The sequence below is a fragment of the Pan paniscus genome, chromosome 14 (genome assembly GCF_029289425.2).
Source record: "Pan paniscus chromosome 14, NHGRI_mPanPan1-v2.0_pri, whole genome shotgun sequence".
In the NCBI taxonomy this organism is placed as follows: domain Eukaryota; kingdom Metazoa; phylum Chordata; class Mammalia; order Primates; family Hominidae; genus Pan; species Pan paniscus.
The window spans coordinates 111,211,370-111,228,937 of record NC_073263.2 but is presented as its reverse complement, the minus strand read 5'-3'; the positions used below and the strand labels follow the sequence as shown (position 1 = coordinate 111,228,937).

The window sequence follows — 17,568 nt, the reverse complement described above, 5'->3', positions numbered from 1 at the left end:
ATTCCACATCTATGCGCAGCCACCCTGCCCCTCGCCTTCCCTGCAGGGCGAGTGGCTGAACATTTTCTTTGGCTAGTGCAATGGCCACCCCTTCTTTCTCCCTCTGCTCTCTAAATGTCCTCGACCCTCAACTTCCCAACAATGACTTCCCATCCCTCACTTCCTTCCTGTGTGATCCCCTTCTCTGGAGATCCCTTACTGCCTTTCTCTCTGCAGCCACCTCTCAAATCCCAGAAGCCAGGATGTTACATGTGCAATTTCCCTGCAAGGTGCCTTAATTTGGTTTTCCTAATGGCATCTTAAATTCAACATGTCCAGAATGGATCAGTGTCTTCCCTGAAAACCAATTCCATCTCTTGACCATTTTCTCTAAGTCACTGGGGCTAAAATTTAGAGAGGGCCACTTATTTCTGACAGCTCCCTCCCCACATCCTTGGGCCCTCCCCACATCCAATCAACTCCTGTCTGAAATGTGACTTGTAACTGCCCCTCCCTTGCCATTCCCACTGATATCACTTTACTTATTACTTGTTACTTCTTGCTGGGCCACAGAAACGGCTGGACTCACCTTCCTGTCTCTGGTTTATGTGCCATTCAGAGAAACTCTGAGACATCACCTGACGAATCATTGTGATGCTCAGCTTGCAGGATCCCACTTCTCTACTCAGGGACCCCCAGTACTTCCCCGTTCTTACTGAATAAAGTCCAAATTCTACACTTCAGTGTTCTAGCCCCTTATCACGTGGGCTGTGAAACCTTTGGCTGCATCTCGGAGAGCTCATGGGCAGGTCCCCTCTGCTGTCACACCCAGAGTTAGGAAGGCCTCAAATTCACTCCCTGCACACTTGCTTCCCTGTCTCCTGGCAAACTGCTTTCTCTTTGTTCTTAACTCCGCCTGGGAAAATCTTCCCCATCCTTGAAGGCCTTTCTCCACTGTTACCCCTCCATGAAGACCTCACTGACCCCCCAACAAGTGTTTGACCCAAAACACTTTGGCTTTTGCTTATAATATTTACCTCTGACTTGGGGCACGTGTTTCATTCTTTCTTTGAGTGTATGCTCTTTGAGGGTAGGAATGAGTGACTGTCTGGCCTACCCTGAATCTTGACTCTCATGAATCAAGTTTTATAAATTGACTCAAAATAATAAGTTAGATTTACAAGAATAAGGTGGTAACGGTGGTTTTATAATTCAGAAATAATCCTTTTAAAAATGTAAAAAATACTCTAAAAAAGTCAGCTGTAGAGGTTTGCTCGTGGTTGCCAAGGAGCAAAGACTTTCAGAGAGCTTAACTCCAGTGGGTTTGAGCCTCTTTCTGATTAAAGCATCAGTGCCAATAGCATTGGATCCCTCCAAGAATGTGATGTTTGGGACTTTACCATCATTTGTTTGTGGAATTGTGTGTAGGTCTGAAAAGTCAGGCCTGTGGGGAACTAACTTTGAATTTTGATAAATGACTTTCGTGGTCAGTCCGGGTCACCCAGCTACACTCTGTTGTGTATATTTTGGCACATCTGCTCTTGAAAGATATGATTATATGTAACTCCAACAAATATATCAAAAGTGTGTTTAAACTTTTTTGCCTTTTAGATTTAATGAACCAGTTCCTAAGAGAACCCTACATGTTTCTTTAGAAGACCTAACCAATTGATGCTGCATTATGACAAACCCTCTACCAGAATTTCCTCATTCATTCAAAATTATGTTTAAACCCATAATGTCCACATTCTTTTTTTTTTTTAACATGAGGAGACATCATAAGAAATGAAACAACAGTTTGAGTCACGGCAACAGAGTCCAAGTTTCCTTCCAAGAGGCCAAGTTGTTCTAGCAGAAAAGGACATTGGCACCAAAACCCACACTAGGTCCACCGGCAGCAAACACAGAAGGGTGCCCTCACTCTAGGAAGCTGGCTGTTCCATATTTTTATACTAGATTTAAGGTTCACAATTTCATGTTGGTGTTCATAAATGCAAACACACAAGCCAGCAAAGAAAAAGGAGAGTTATTTAGTTTATATTTTCTTCTCCCATCCTTTCTCTCTCTCTCTCTCTATGCAAATGTTTCGATCACATAAGTTTGACCAAATAGCTGCGTCTTACACCATTCTCCTCTATGTAAAGATGTAAAGCAACTCTGCACTTTTTTTTTTTTTTTTTAAAGACAAAGTCTCACTCTGTGGCTCAGGTTGGAGTGCAGTGGCACAATTTCGGCTCACTGAAACCTCTGCGTCTTGGGTTCAAGCGATTCTCCTGCCTCAGCCTCCCGAGTAGCTGGGATTACAGGTGTGTGCCACCACACCTAATTTTTGTATTTTTATTAGTCAGGGGGTTCACCATGTTGGCCAGGCTGGTCTCGAACTCCTGACCTCAGGTGACCTGCCTGCCTCAGCCTCCCAAAGTGCTGGGATTACAGGCCTGAGCCACCCCGACCGGCCATGCACTTGGTTTTGAGAGCAGCACAGTGGCGGTCTGTTCTCCCTGCCCGCCTGTTCCAGGGAGAGGAGTTGCTTGCTCCCTTACTGCCCTCACCTCCCATGGGACCCTGCAGGTGCTGAGGCCTCAGGCGCAGCTGCTGCCAGTCGTCACAGCCATCTCATCCATTCCAGAGTTGTAAATAGGCTGATGATTCCGTTTTTTGTTCCCAGAGCTGTATATCCAGTGGCCTCCTGGAGTCACCCACCGGGATGGCTGATGATCTCCAAAAGTGTCAACACTGTCCCAAACTGAGCACCCCGCCCCACAGCAGAGCCCCGCCCCAGCGCCTCCTGTTCTGGCTCTATGGCAATTCCCTCTTCCCAGCGGCCGCAGCAAGAGTCGGGTCCCCTGCGCCCTGGCCCAGCCCCTGCCGCCCCTGCCTGGCCTGGATGTTGGCAATGGTGGTTTCCCAGTGCCCTGCCCCCACCCTTTCCCTTACCCCTTTCAGCCCGTTCCTTACTAAGAAGCCACCGCAATGTTGGTGAGAAAGTGGGTCAGATGTGACACAGCCTTAGGCCGCTTCAAAGTCTAACCACGTCCCGAAAACCTTCTGGTTTGGTTCCCAGCTCCTGCTCCGATCTCGCCTCTATTTGAAAACCACCATCCCCACATCGGCCACCTCTCAGTCACCCCATCCTCTGGCTCACCCCCGAGACCACTGCCAATTGGGGGGACCCGTCCATAGCACGGATGGCGCTGCTTCCGGCACCTGCGCCGCCCGAGGGTCTCCTGGCCATGGCCTGGGGGTGCCAGGCAGCCGTGGCCACCGCATCCTCCCTCAGTGCTCCCCACGGCTCTCAATGCGCTCCCCAAGTGCTGACCACGCGCGCCCCCACGGCTCCCCGACAGCTCCGCCATGCCCTCCCCACGGCTCTCCACGCTCTCCCCAAGTCCCCAACGGCTCCCCCAAGCGCTGCCCAGGCTCCCCCACGACTCCCCCACTCCCTCTCCACGTGCTCCCCACGTGCTCAGAGGAGCCTGGGCAGGTGGATCCGGGTTGCCCCCGGGACTCATTCAGGGGTGAGCACAACTTGTACTTTTCCCTCGTTGTTTCCCTCCTTCCCCTCCTGGAAATGCCTCCTGCGGAAACCACTCAAACCCTTGTCTCAGGGCCATGGCAGGGGTCTCCTTTCTTACAGGGCTGGCTGCTTCCTCAGTCAAGGCTTCTTTGGCTATTTACTTATCTAAAATGAAAACTCCAGCCATATTCTCAGTATTTCATAGCCTCCTTTTCCATGTTGTTCTCATTCTTTAAAGTACTACCTATTTCACTTACTTGTAGTGTTCCCTGTATCCCTCTCCTACCAGAATGTGACATGGACGGTAATGTCAGCCTTCTTCACTCCTGGTTAAGCAGACTTGAGAAAAGGGCCTGGCATACAGTAGGCATTCAGTAAATGCTTTGTGGATCTGTCGAGAGGTGACAGCTTGCTGGCAGCCCTCACAGGCCTTGCTCGCTCTCGGTGCCTCCTCGGCCTCGGCGCCCATTCTGGCCGCGCTTGAGGAGCGCTTCAGCCCGCCGCTGCACTGTGGGAGCCCCTTCCTGGGATGGCCGAGGCAGGAGCCCGCTCCCTCAGCCTGCGGGGAGGTGTGGAGGGAGAGGCACGGGCGGGAACCAGGGCTGGGAGCGGCGCTTGCGGGCCAGCTAGAGTTCCGGGTGGGCGTGGGCTTGGCGGGCCCTGCACTCGGAGCGGCCGGGCAGTGAGGGGCTTAGCACCCGGGCCAGCAGCTGCGGAGGGTGCGCCAGGTCCCCCAGCAGTGCCGGCCCACCGCCGCTGCACTCGATTTCTCGCCGGGCCTTAGCTGCCTCCCCGCGGGGCAGGGCTCGGGACCTGCAGCCCGCCATGCCTGAGCCTCCCCTCGCACCCCCGCCGTGGGCTCCTGGCGGCCCGAGCCTCCCCTATGAGCGCCGCCCCCTGCTCCACGGCGCCCAGTCCCAACAACCGCCCAAGGGCTGAGGAGTGCGGGCGCACAGCGTGGGACTGGCAGACAGCTCCACCTGCAGCCCCCGGGCGGGATCCACTGAGTGAAGCCAGCTGGGCTCTTGAATTTGGTGGGGACTTGGAGAATCTTTATGTCTAGCTAAGGGATTGTAAATACACCAATCAGCACTCTGTATCTAGCTCAAGGTTTGTAAATGCACCAATCAGCACTCTGTGTCTAGCTCAAGGTTTGTAAATGCACTAATCAGCACCTTGTGTCTAGCTCAAGTTTTGTAAATGCACCAATCAGCACTCTGTGTCTAGCTGATCTGGTGGGGACTTGGAGAACCTTTATGTCTAGCTAAGGGATTGTGAATACACCAATCAGCACTCTGTATCTAGCTCAAGGTTTGTAAATGCACTAATCAGCACCTTGTGTCTAGCTCAAGTTTTGTAAATGCACCAATCAGTGCTCTGTGTCTAGCTAATCTGGTGGGGATTTGGAGAACCTTTGTGTCTAGCTCAGGATTGTAAACGCACCAATCAGCACCCTGTCAAAACAGACCAATCAGCTCTCTGTAAAACAGACCAATCAGCTCTCTGTAAAATGGGCCAATCAGCAGGATGTGGGTGGAGCCAGATAAGGGAAGAAAAGCAGGCTCTCCGAGCTAGCAGTCTGTTAGGGTTTGTGTCTGTCGTGTGGAAGCTTTATTCATTCGTCTTTTGCAATAAATCTTGCTACTGCTCAGTCTTTGGGTCCACACTGCTTTTATGAGCTGTAGCAGTCACCACAAAGGTTTGCAGCTGCACTCCTGAAGCTAGCGAGACCACAAACCCACCGGGAGGAGCGAATGACTCCAGACGCGCAGACTTAAGAGCTGTAACAGCTTACCGCTAAGGTCTGCAGCTTCACTCCTGAGCCAGAGAGACCAGGAACCCACCTAGAAGGAACAAACTCCGGACACGCCGCCTTTAAGAGCTGTAACACTCACCGCCAGGGTCCGCAGCTGCTTTCTTGAAGTCAGTGAGACCAAGAACCCACCAATTCCAGACACACTCATCAAAAAGTGGGATATGTTTTTAAACAGAGATAACATTGCAGAATCTTGGAGTTGGAAATAGACCTCAGATGGGGTTTAGTCCTGTTTTCTCCTCAGAGCAGAAGTCCTGGGATGCTGTTCTGGACTGATTGTCAGTTTTTTCTCCTGTCCTTGAGCTATTCTAATGCCAGATATTTGTGGCTTTACACAGCCAGGCTTTCAGTTAGAGAACTTGGTTAGCAGGTCAACAAATGCTGCTCTGAGAACACTGACTCCCATGTGGGGAGACTCTGCACCTGGAGCTCCGGGAGAGCCGGCTCAGGCCTCTTCCTGCTATCCAGGGAACTGCAGTGGCGTTGGAGGGCCTTGCTGGGGCTGGGGCTGGGGCTGGGGAGAAGGGATTCCAACCCTACTGATAATTCGTTTGGAAACACCGGGCTGTGGATTTCAGAAGTTCTTGGGCAGCCTGATTACCACTGGCAGTGAGCCGGGGACGAAGCCGAAGCTATGAGTGACAGACGGAAAGAACTGGGGGCTTTGGTGAACCAGAGAACACTTAGCTCCTCCAGCCCTGAAGCAGGCGTCACCACAGGGCTTATGGTCCTAAGAGCCACTTAGTTTCCTTATTCATTAAACTAGTTTAATTTGGATTTTCTGCATCCTAGAGGACACCAAGTCGGTGTGCGGAGGGACCCTGTAGACACGTGTGCAAAGAATAAGCCGACGATCATGGAATTTCTGATGACGCCACTGACACGTGGGATGGAGGCCTCCTTCCCAGGGCGCCCCTACACTCATGACAATGAATCCTGGCTCTTATTCACCCCTTTGGATTTCACAAGCAAGTAGTAAGTAGAAAAATAGTTTCATTTTATTTTCAGTACATCAACTGAATGTGCTAATACTTGTATCCACTTCCACATGTAAGAACTCTGTTACATAAATTTGAGAATAATCTGCTCTTTGCTATTTTGACATTATTTTCACTGCAGATTACCAATTGTCCCTACAATTTGCGTTTTATAGTTTACATCATCGTACACTTGATTTTATAGGGAACAAAAGGTTCTCAATAATTACAAAGAAATGTGTTGATTTAACATACTCCAAGAATCTCATGGACACAGTCCAAATAATAATTCAAAATTGAAGGTGGTATATTGGGCTAAAGTGTCCAGCAACTAAGCAACTAACAATGACTTAACTTTTATTGTCTTGGGTCACAGACACATAAAATTGACTAGAAAATTAATCCGGGTATATCTTTTGTATCTTCAACATCACTATGAATATTCCACTTTTTAAGTGACATGGAAACATTCAAATTGAGACATGGAGTCTGAGAGTGACACGGGCTGCTGGAGTCCACACCCTGTTGACCAAATCCACACCTTTGGTGGCCAGCTCCGTTTTGGTTTTCAAACTTTAAGCTCTATTGTATCCCCAAAATATATGAATGAAAACAAATCTATTTATTTATTTTCATTTTAGTTATTTATTTGAGACAGGGTCTTGCTCTGTCGCCCAGGCTGGAGTGGGTGTTGTGATCTCGCCTCATTGCAACTTCCATCTCCTGGGTTTAAGCGATTCTCCTGCCTCAGCCTCCTGAGTAGCTGAGATTACAGGCACGGACCACCTTGCCCGGCTAATTTTTGTACTTTAGTAGAGAGAGGGTTTTGCAATGTTGGCCAGGCTTGCCTGGAACTCTTGACCTCAAGTAATCCTCCTGCCTCAGCCTCCTAAAGTGCTGGGATTACAGGCGTGAGCCACCACACCCGGCCCAAGTCAACGTATTTATAATATGTGAATTGTTTGCACACCTTTTTCAAGCACTGGAAAAGAAAAAAAAGAAACAGGTCCATGAATGAGGTAAGCAGAGTTGGACCCAAATACTTCGATGCCTTCTCAACAATTTCTTCTAAATGGCTTCCCGAAATTAGCTCTGCACGACCTATCTTTCTTGGGGGGTGGGGAAGCGATTACTTTTTAAAAGCCACATTAAAGTGTGTGTTCTATATCACGATGGCAGTTAAGGGAGGGGAGGCGTCTACAGCTGACCTGGGGAAGTTTTAATCATTGAACTATGCACAAGTGGGGCCGGGGCGGGAAGCGGCAGGAAAATGAGGCACCTTCTGCAGAACCTAGCCAGCCTGCAGGCGTTCCTGATCTGAGGAAAACACTTTAATTAATATGTAAAACAGCAGTGGGGAGAAAAGCAAGGTTAATTTCCAAACCACATCACTACCAGCGGTATTTGGGTTATGAAACCTTGGGAAACTTCTAGGAGATCCTGTTTGAAGGCACAGAGGTGCTTTTGTTTGTGAGCAGCTTCCGAGATGCTCAAAAGCTCTTTTATCTGCCCCCTGCAGTGGTATTGCTCTTTCGGTGCTTAAAAACACTGCCTTTGACTGGCAGGCTTTTGTTTTTAATTTGCAGTGCACCCTCCATTTTTGTTTGGAACTTGCCTGAAAGCAGCGTTTAGGGGAGAGAGAGCTGTTTGATTTCCTTTGTTGCGGCTTTCTTAGCTGCTGGCTACCTTTGGAATGTGTGACACAGGCCGTCTCTCCTGGTTAGGAAAATGTTCTGTACTTGCCTGGGGTGAGACTGTAGCTCATTTCCTGGGTTGAGATGTAAAATCCTGAGCAGAGTTAAGTGTATCAAATAGTGGCTGTGCCAAGGATCAGTGTCTGGTGGAGACAGCGGATTTTCCAAGGTCATGGAAGTGAAGAAACAGCTGACAAGTCTTTCCCTAGCTTGAGCAGAAACAGCTCCATTCAGTGCGTGAACAATTAACTCAATTAGAGAATGTGCAGCTTTCTAAAGACGCGTCCACTGTGAGTGCGTGTGCCTGCGTTTCCTGCCTCCCTCTCCTCACAGACACCTCAAAAGCAACATATCTGAAAAGTCCTCTTAGCTACCCTGTCTAGGAGAAGTCAGAGGCTTGAGGACGATACTGTGTTCCTCCCACCGCTTGGTATCCCACCAACACCCACTCCTGGCCATTAGACACTCAAGCATCTTTCAAGTAGGGAGATGACTTTTTTGGGGGTCACAGACTCCTTTGAGAATTAAAGTTTACCCCAGGAGGAAAATAATATCAGCATATACCAAGATCAGCACACACTTTCAGGGGTTTTCCCATACCTACTTTAAGCCCAATTAAGATTTCTGTACTAAAATCAATCCCTCTGTCCCATTTCCTCTGCCACAGCCGTATGTGCAGCCCCACGCGTTACTTACATCTAGCCTGGAGGGTTAACTTTGACTTCCCAGCTTCTGGCACAATTTCCTTCTCCATCGCAGGCTGGAGTGGTCTCCACATTCCCCAAGGGCTCACCCATGGCCTTTAGAAGAAAGTCCAAGCACTAGCTTGGCACTCAAAGTCTAAGGAATTCTTCATCCCGTGCTCCAGGCACATGAAATGCCTGTGTTTTCGTGAGCAAACGTTTCTCCTGTGGCCTTCCAGTTTCTCCCAGTACATCCTGTGGACTATCGTGGAGGATTTGCATTGCAGTGTGTGCCTCTCAGGTCCATGTTGGAGTGCCCTGCGTCCGCCTCCCTCTGCGCGGTCCACTCAGCTGGGTGGCGTCACTGGTGACTGGGCTTCTGCCTCCTTCCTTTCACTGGGAGACTCCTCAGTCAGAGTCTGGGTCTTCATCTCTAAACCCCCCAGGGCAGCAGCAGTCCCTGATTTTGACATAGGAGATTAGGACTGCAGCTTGTAGGGAGGTGGTGATCCACGGAGGGGCTTCTTCTGAAGCTGACTTTTGTAGCAAGCACAGTGTTCCAACTTACATTAAATACACGTGGGGTGGCTTGATATGACCATGGAGAAGATCCCACATTGCACAAGGTGGGAGCTGAAGCCCCAGTCCTCACCCTGCAGCTGTAGTACACAGCTTCACAGTTATGTGCACAGCCACATGTATGTAATAATCTGGTATGTAACAGGTGCTTGTTGAATATTTGTTGGATGAATAGATGAGTGACCCTAGAAAAACACAATGCAGACCTATGGGTAGAAGAAGGAAAGAACCTGGAGTTTCCTGGAAGTTAGGGGTTCCAGCCCACCTCTGTCCACAGCCATGTGATATCTCTCTCTCACACACACACACACACACACACACACACACACACCCCTACACCTGCACCCATGAGCCTCCCCACTTTGTCAGGGATCATGATTCACAGGTTATGCTGCATCTCCTAACTTTTCCATCTCTTTGCACTCGCTTTTTCACTCCATTTATAGGCACACAGCAACCCCGTCTCCTGCAATGACCCCTGCTCCAGGCCTCACATAAACCACCTGCTATCTGTACTCGGCAGCCCTGGTCCAAAGGCAAACACAGTCCTGGTTGCCCCACCTGAGGCAATTGCTCCTAGCATCTCTTATTCACTCTCCAGCTTTCGCTTGGCTCTACCCTCTGCTGAAACAGCTAACCCTCTTGCCTGGCAGAGTCAAGGAAATTTTTGAGTCCAGGGCCTTCAACCTTGTGTCTTCAGGAGCCTCTGCAAAGCTGGGTGCCATGTAGGTGGGCTCTCTCCTTCCACTCCCTGTCGTCTTCATTCTCTAGCCCTCCGCATCACCCTTCTGGGCCATTCTTTCTCAGCTCACTTAGCGAATGTAAGGAAGTGTTTCATTTTCAGTCTTTCAAATCTTTCTTCAAATACTTCATATTCAATCATTTCCTCTTCTTGGATAGAGTTTTGTGTTTTAAGTACAGTGTTATCCAATGGCTAGATCCACACCTCTAGCCAGCTCACTCCTCTGTGGCCCAGACTCTCTTTGCCAACTGTTTAACTCTGTGTATAAATGACAGGCAGCTGCATATGTCCATATGTCCAGCTGTCTGTTCTGCAGTGGGTCACTTATGGGATCAGATTGTACATCTGCCTGTTTCACTCCAAATTGCCTCTTTCTTGCAAGCATCCAGGGGTGTCTTGCCTCACATACAAACAAACACAGAGCAAAACTAAAAACCTCAAAGGAATTTCTGTGTTGAAGAGATTTTAATGGTAAAATAATTGTTTACTTGTGATTAAAAAATAATTGTAAATTTTTATTAAACCCTCAAAACTATCTTGCTGTATTTTTCTTTTATTATAATCAAAGTTTAGGCAAGAAGAGGGGTATCTATTGGCTCATGAAGTTAACAGTTCCCTGGATTGACCTAGAACAGTGCTTTTCAAATTAAGCATCAGGCCCATCTAGAGAGCTTGGGAACAGATCTCACTGAGTCAGCTCCATCTTCCAGAGTTTGTAATGCAGTGAGTCTGGGAGCTGGGGGTGAGAATTCGCATTTCCAGCAAGGCCATGAGGCTGCTGCTGCTGCTTTCGGGGCCCCACTTTGAGAACTCATAGCGTCAGGCACCACAGGACCCAGATGGTCAATGATATCCGGAGAATCAAGTCTCCCTTTCCCCAGTGACACAGAAAGTTCCTGGCACTCCCAGGGCTAACATCCTCTCTAGAGTTGGTAATTTCCAAAAGAGATCTTTCCAACTTCCATAAAAACTTCAATAATATGACTGGCGCTACATGAGCTACCTGCTTACCCCTGGGCCAATCACTGATGTTCCCTGTGGGGTAACCTGATTCTCTGGCCTGGGTCACATGACTCGCCTGGTGGTGGGCAGGCTCCCTTTGTGACTGACAGCTCTCCTGCCCACCCCACATTCAGAATCCTATCTAAAGCAAGGAATGTAGGACAAACAGAGTGTTTTTTAAGTATATTTCAATCTCTATATCTACCTGCCTACCTACTTGTCTGCCTACCCACCTACTGATGTAGGCCAGTTACTTAATCTCTCTGAACCTCATGTTTTATTTATCCAGATAAGTGATTCCATAATACTTACCTTTCAGGCCATTGTACGGATTAGAAATATCACCTGCTTCAAACAGCCAGCATATTGCCTGCCGCATCGACTATGTAGAATAAATGATAGCTAGATATGAAGAGGAAATTGCATCATCCTTGACCCTGTCTCCCCCAGTAAAGGTGGTTCATTAGGTGTCTGGCACCAGATAGGGTGGGGCCAGATTGAGGATGCTCACCCTATCACTTTTCCCCACTCATCTCTAACTCCTTGACCAGTGACTATGACCTCTCCATGCACTCATGTGAATATGGAGATTTTCCATTGGAAAATGAGGCATGTGTTACAGAAACACCCATCACATATCTGCATCCCTTTGGTGAGTGGTGCAGGGGCACGTGGAGTACTCCTTCCTGCTGCTAAGTTCATTTTTGTGTGGCTTTCACCGTTTGTTCCCTGTTGAAGCCTTCTCCAAGCTTCAGGTGTTGACAAGTCTCCAAGGGCTCTGTGAGATTAGAACTTCCTTCCTCTTTCAGCTGATAATTACAGCTCTATGGTTCTCCCTTGTAGGTCTTTCCTTGAGCTCCAAAACAGAGTTTTCCTGCAGTGGAGCTTCTATTCGGATAATTAGGGCACTCAGTTGTATTGGAGGAGGGTTGAATTAACTACCTCTGTCTCCTGGGCTACTTGGTTCTGGGCTTCTACACATCACAGCTACCTGGAGGATAATCATCATGATAATAACTATTATTTACTGAGCTGATGATGCCCTAGGCAAGATTCTTTTTCCATTGAATTCTCCCAAAGCCTAGAAGGTAGCTATTCAATTTTACAGATGAGGAAACTAAGGCTGTGCGAGATAAATGCCTCCGCTAAAATCACACAGCAGTACAAAGCATGGCAGGGCGGGGAGGCCAGCAGCGTTGTGACCCCAGCCCAGCCTGTGAATGCAGACTTTCTGTGTAAACTGCGCTGTTCTTGCAGCTCTCTTTGGACCTGGATTGAAGTTTTCCCATGAAGAACTGGGGAACATTGAATTGTTGATGTTGTTGTTGTTGTTGCTCTGAATTGGATTACATATAAATTCTCTTTTCCTCCAATATTCAGTGAGATTTTGGCAGTCAATGGAGACTCATTGCCTAATGGTTGCCATGGGTGATTTTCTCAAATCACTGCTCCGGGCCCAGGGCCATCAGAGCAATTCACCATGCTGAAGAGACGCCTTTGTTAGTCCAAAGGCAACCTCAGGTAATCAACCGCTTGACCCACCTCTGATTTTAAGCACCAAATTAATTTTCGACGTTGTATAGAGAAAGGTCGATCCTCCTGTTTTCTCTGGGAGTGGCAAGTGAGCAGCTCAGCTGGAGCGGGGCAGGGTTCTGCCTGTGTCCCTGTCCTCACCCCATCTCTGCTTTCACCAAGCAAGAGCTGCATTTGGGGTTGGCCGGGGCTTTCTCACCTCTGGAGATTCCTGGTCCAATGTCATTGGCAAGCACGTGACCTGAGAGAACCTGAAGATTAAAACACTGGACTTCGAATTCTGAGAAGTCCTGTCATCTATCAGGGAACTTAGCAATACCATTTCTTTTCATAGCAGGTATATTTATGTGCTTGACTTACATTTTAATGGTTTATAAAAGCTAAAAGCAATCGCAGTTTGGGGGGCCCTACGTGGACTTCCCTGCAATTCTGTGATTGTCCCTTAACGAAGTAAACAAACCCAATGGGCAGATGAATGAATGCTCCCAACCTAATTAAATCTAACATTTGAGAATAAAATAATACTAAATATGTAATCTCATTTCCATTTGGAACCAACTAGAGCTTCTTTGAAATTTGGGGCTATTTGGAAAGCATTATAGATCACAAATAGATGGAACCATAATGGAAACACATTACCGCTCAAGAAGATTGAAAATAGCCCTCCCGTAAACCTAGTGTTGTATCTCTGTACTGGTGAAGGAAAAGACTCTACTTTGACCTGAGTGGGCTCTGTTGAATAATATTGAAAATGCACATCTGAATGAGGCTGCATTAGACTGTCCCAGGGGGAGAACAAATCAGAAGTTATGTTGTTGATGCAAACCGTTTTGTCTGGCCACCTTTCTAACGTGCTTGTTTTTCATTTTCCTCTTTTTCTGTCTTTTTTGGGAGGCTGGGGAGTGGGGTATTACCTAGGGAGAGGGGAAGCCAATCACCATTTGACTGTGTGTTGAATTTAAGGAAGCCTAGAGGTGAAAAGAGGAAACCTTATGATTGAATTTTGCCTACTAATGAAAGTTCATATAAATCAAGGCTCACATAGCTCTTACATGAATAAAATATTATACCTGGAGGCAGGAGGATGTGATCTATTTTACTATCTTCATTAATCTGCAAATTTGCTGTTCAAGGCTGTGGCCACATATCACTGTGGAGAAAAGACATTCCCTTCTGCATTGCTGTTTTCTCAGGTCCAGAACATGCTCTTTCTTTAGTATGACACATGTCTTTTTTCTGATAATCACCTGGCTTCACTTTTTGTAAGGTTTACAAAATTCATTAGGCATATTCAGGTTCAGAGGTTGGTGAAGTGCTTGAACCATATCTTTAGGTAATTACTATCCCGCATGCTGCATTTTATAATTATGATGCTTTACTCAGTTATAGTCAGGTCAAACAAGTGACAATGATAAAGACCATTGTGGACGCAGCACAGTCACTGACTGGACCTACAAACACACTGGCAGGGCTGTGTTTGCCTTACAATCTGGGCTTTATAATTAAAGGAAACATCAGTGCTTAAGCCCAGACCTTTGGTGGGGCAGTTATCATGAACTCTGGAAGATTCGATCCATTAAATATTTTGGTTTGTTCCAATCAAGCAGTGTTCATGACCTACTTTGACAGGTATTTGGGATGTGCAGTCAGGTGATTTTTCTTTTAAACTATCTTATCAACCAAGCAGATTCTTCCATGTGGCCATCTGCTCAGTTTTGCAGCCCTCAGCTGTTCTTGGAGCTAGAAAAAAATTCTCCTGTGGAAAAATCAATGTACTTCTCTCAAGGAGATGGAGATTTAATATGTTACAGGAATAGATGCAGTAGAAATAACTAAATTGATAACCCTTGTTATATCTCCATTTGATTGAGAGATCTTAGGGTAAATAAAATATGGCTCAATTTACAGTCAGATTACTTAGGTTGTTATTTTAATAACTAATTCAGTAATTTTAGAAAGTAGGAGAGTAAACTTATAGCATTTTTACACTAAAATAGATTTCAGACATCCTTCATGTAGGTAATGTCTTGTTGAGACTATTTTCCTGGTGTTTTTGAAACTGTGGTTCTGTTTGTAGTTTCGTAAGAGCTTTGAATTTGGCTCCATTTGGGGTTCAGCAAATTAGTGTAGTTTGTTCTGGTTTTTATTTGAGGTTCTGCTTGGGATGAGTCCCGGGAATGGATGCCATGTTTGTGAACAGGGCCCACTTTCATCTGAGCATGTCAATAACAGGAAAAGCCAGATTGGCAGCAAGCCCCCACCAGCACCCCCACCACATCTGCACTCATACCCACCCCTCCACGTTGGCTCCAGAGGTGAGAGCTGTTTTCTTTGTTCACCATTTTAGGGTGAGCCTAGTGAAAGGCAGGCAGGGTGTCCATCGGTGGATACATATGGAGATCAAGATGCCTGACTTCCATTCCCTACCCCAGCACACCTGCTGGTGGGATCCAGGCACACAGCCCTCAGCACTGTGTTTGCCCTTGAACCAGTGAGGGGTCTCAGTCGCTGACTGGAGGGGGCGGATCACGATCCAGCAAGGCCTCTGAGTGCCAGACAATGTGCTAAGCCCTCTGTACAGTTAGGAGATCCCTGTGGAAGGTGATATCACCCCCATTTTTATGTTCAAGGAAAAGCAGTCCCAGAAAGGGCTCGGGTTTGAGTCCCATGGCAGTAAGTGCTGGAGGTAATTCGAGCGCGTTTTGGCTTCCTGGCTGTTCTGTGCTCTGTCCTGTAGCCTCCATAAATACAGGTAGTTGGTGGCCTAAAGATTGTAATCTTTAGCATTTTTACAAGCCAAACATCTGTGAAAACCACAGTAGTATCATTATAAAAATCCCATGTAAGTATAAATAGTTTAGTAAAATTAAATAACAGCAGCTCCTCTTATTTGAATATAGCAGTATTTTTAGGCCAAGGGTTGTTTTGGTCAAACATAATCCCTATATCTGGAAAACCTGGTATTTTTGGGACATAGTTTCCCTTATTCTTGCTGCAAGAATGACTTTTTCTGGATTAAAAAATAGACTATGGGACTACTACCTTGTTTTTCTGTTTACAGAAGTAGGCTGACTTATGGATGTGGGGGAATTATTAATTTACGATTATTTCATGAAGCCATTCATCTTCAGGCCTTCCTTCCAATAAGGAAGACCTGAAGTTCAATTAGTGGCTCCCTTACAATCTGAGCATAACATGAAATTTACATAAATCTCTACTTCTCTTTTGCTTTGGATTAATGAAATCAAACAGGCAACTAGAATATGCTGCCAGTGCAGAATATGAATAAAATAAATAAAGTATTTACCCCAGCTGTGATTGTTAGTGTATAGTGAGACTCCTACAGTGTGGTTTGTTATAGATTTTTTTTCTTTTTGGTTCCTTTTTTTTTTTAATTGAGGAATTATGTTTTCTGTTTTTATCTCTTTTTTTTATGTGTGTTTTGTGGTTTATACTCCTAGATTTTCCTATTAGTTTTACCCCTCCTAAAATTCGAGCTCATCGTACTTAGCTATGTCTCAATATATGATTACAGTGACCCTTTAAGTGAACAGAATGATCCCTTTGAACCGTGGAATAGGTGAACGACCTTTTGAAATACACACAGACTCTGGTGCAACGTAGCCAGAAAAACCAAACAAATTGACAGCCAAATGAAAAGTGATTGGTTCAATTGAGGTACACCTGCCAAATCAGGGCTGCCAGCTGGGAAATTCTTACGCATTTTCCTAAGTGGCTGTTACATAAAATATTGAGCCTGCGTGTATCTGTTAAGTCATCATGGCTCTGATATTTAAAGAGCCTTGTTCTTTTATTTTTTCCTTCCTGGAATGGGGAATCAAGAGACCAGGGTTTACATATTGAAAACAAGAAACCAAATCAAACAGTGGCTTATTCTTTAAAGTAAACAGAGCAAAGGCTATCAGTGGCAGATGTAACCAAGAGCTGGCTCTATGCAGACAAAGAGGAGATTATGAAAACAAAAATCTCTTCCACTGAAATAATTATGTTTAATTACTGATCCAGGAACCGCATTTAACGTTTTTCATTTGCACAAATCTTAAAGGTAAATGAGGCTGACAAATACTAATCAGGAGACAGGGGAGATTATTTCATGGTTTTGGGTGGGATGAGCATCTAAAAGCCTATCCTTCTCTCTGGTTTTGCCAGCCTAGACCCTACGTCTCCCTCAAAGATCTGCTGAGACCAGAACTTTGAGCCCCACTCTTCGGGGAGTGCCAGCCCATTCTTTCCAACCTTCTTTCTTCTGCATTTCTGAAAACCACAAAACTGAGTTATCACTGCGGCAACACCTTGTCACTTGGCTGAGCTCTTTCTCTTTAGCTGATAACTTGGGGGAACAAAGCCTGGTTCCATCCAGGGTTCATATTTGAAAACTAAATAACAAAACATAGAATACTTGAATGAACTCTATTCTGTTTTGTATATTGTCCCTGGCATACCATCTGCACTGAAAGCTGCTCAGAGGCAGGGATACTTCATGTCTCTTTTTTCCCAGCTCCCAGCAGGATATTGAGTCAATCGTGAATGATGGATGGATGGGTGGATGGATGAATAGACGGATGGATCTGGGATTGTGTCCAAGTGATTGCACTGTGGTTCTTAAAGTTTATTCAGATATTTGGAACAAGATCATAGACTATCTCCTACAGATAGTAAAAAATTCAATCCTTTAGCCAACTGGTGGAAGGAGATCAAGGCTATCCATCTGTAAGATTGCTCCAGAGTCATGCCTGATGCCATTTCACAGAGAATGTCAACCCTGCTCTTGGTTTACTGTGCGTTTCCCGTGGCAGGGCTGATCTCTGAGAACTGGGAAGTAGTTGTTGATTGTTGTTGTTTGGTTGTTAGAGTCTGACCCTTGTTGGAGTCATTCCGTGTTCTAAAAAGTCTCCACTCTTTTAGAGAAAATCACAGTGGGCAAGGGTTACAATGGCAGCCGAATATTTCCTGATGAGATCAATGCACTCTTCAAAATCCCATGACTGACCCTTCACCAAAGGTCCTAAGCAGAATACCACCAAG

The 17,568-nt window shown here is 46.4% G+C and overlaps 1 long non-coding RNA gene across 1 annotated transcript; it reads right to left on the bottom strand.

The window, feature by feature from the left end:
• Positions 1 to 7,071: 7,071 nt before the first annotated feature.
• LOC130540736 (uncharacterized) lies at positions 7,072 to 8,951 on the bottom strand. Its single transcript, XR_008954730.2, has 3 exons — positions 8,680 to 8,951; positions 8,033 to 8,192; positions 7,072 to 7,271 (listed from the first exon to the last, which is right to left on the bottom strand). It is a non-coding gene; the product is annotated as an uncharacterized LOC130540736 (long non-coding RNA).
• Positions 8,952 to 17,568: the final 8,617 nt, after the last annotated feature.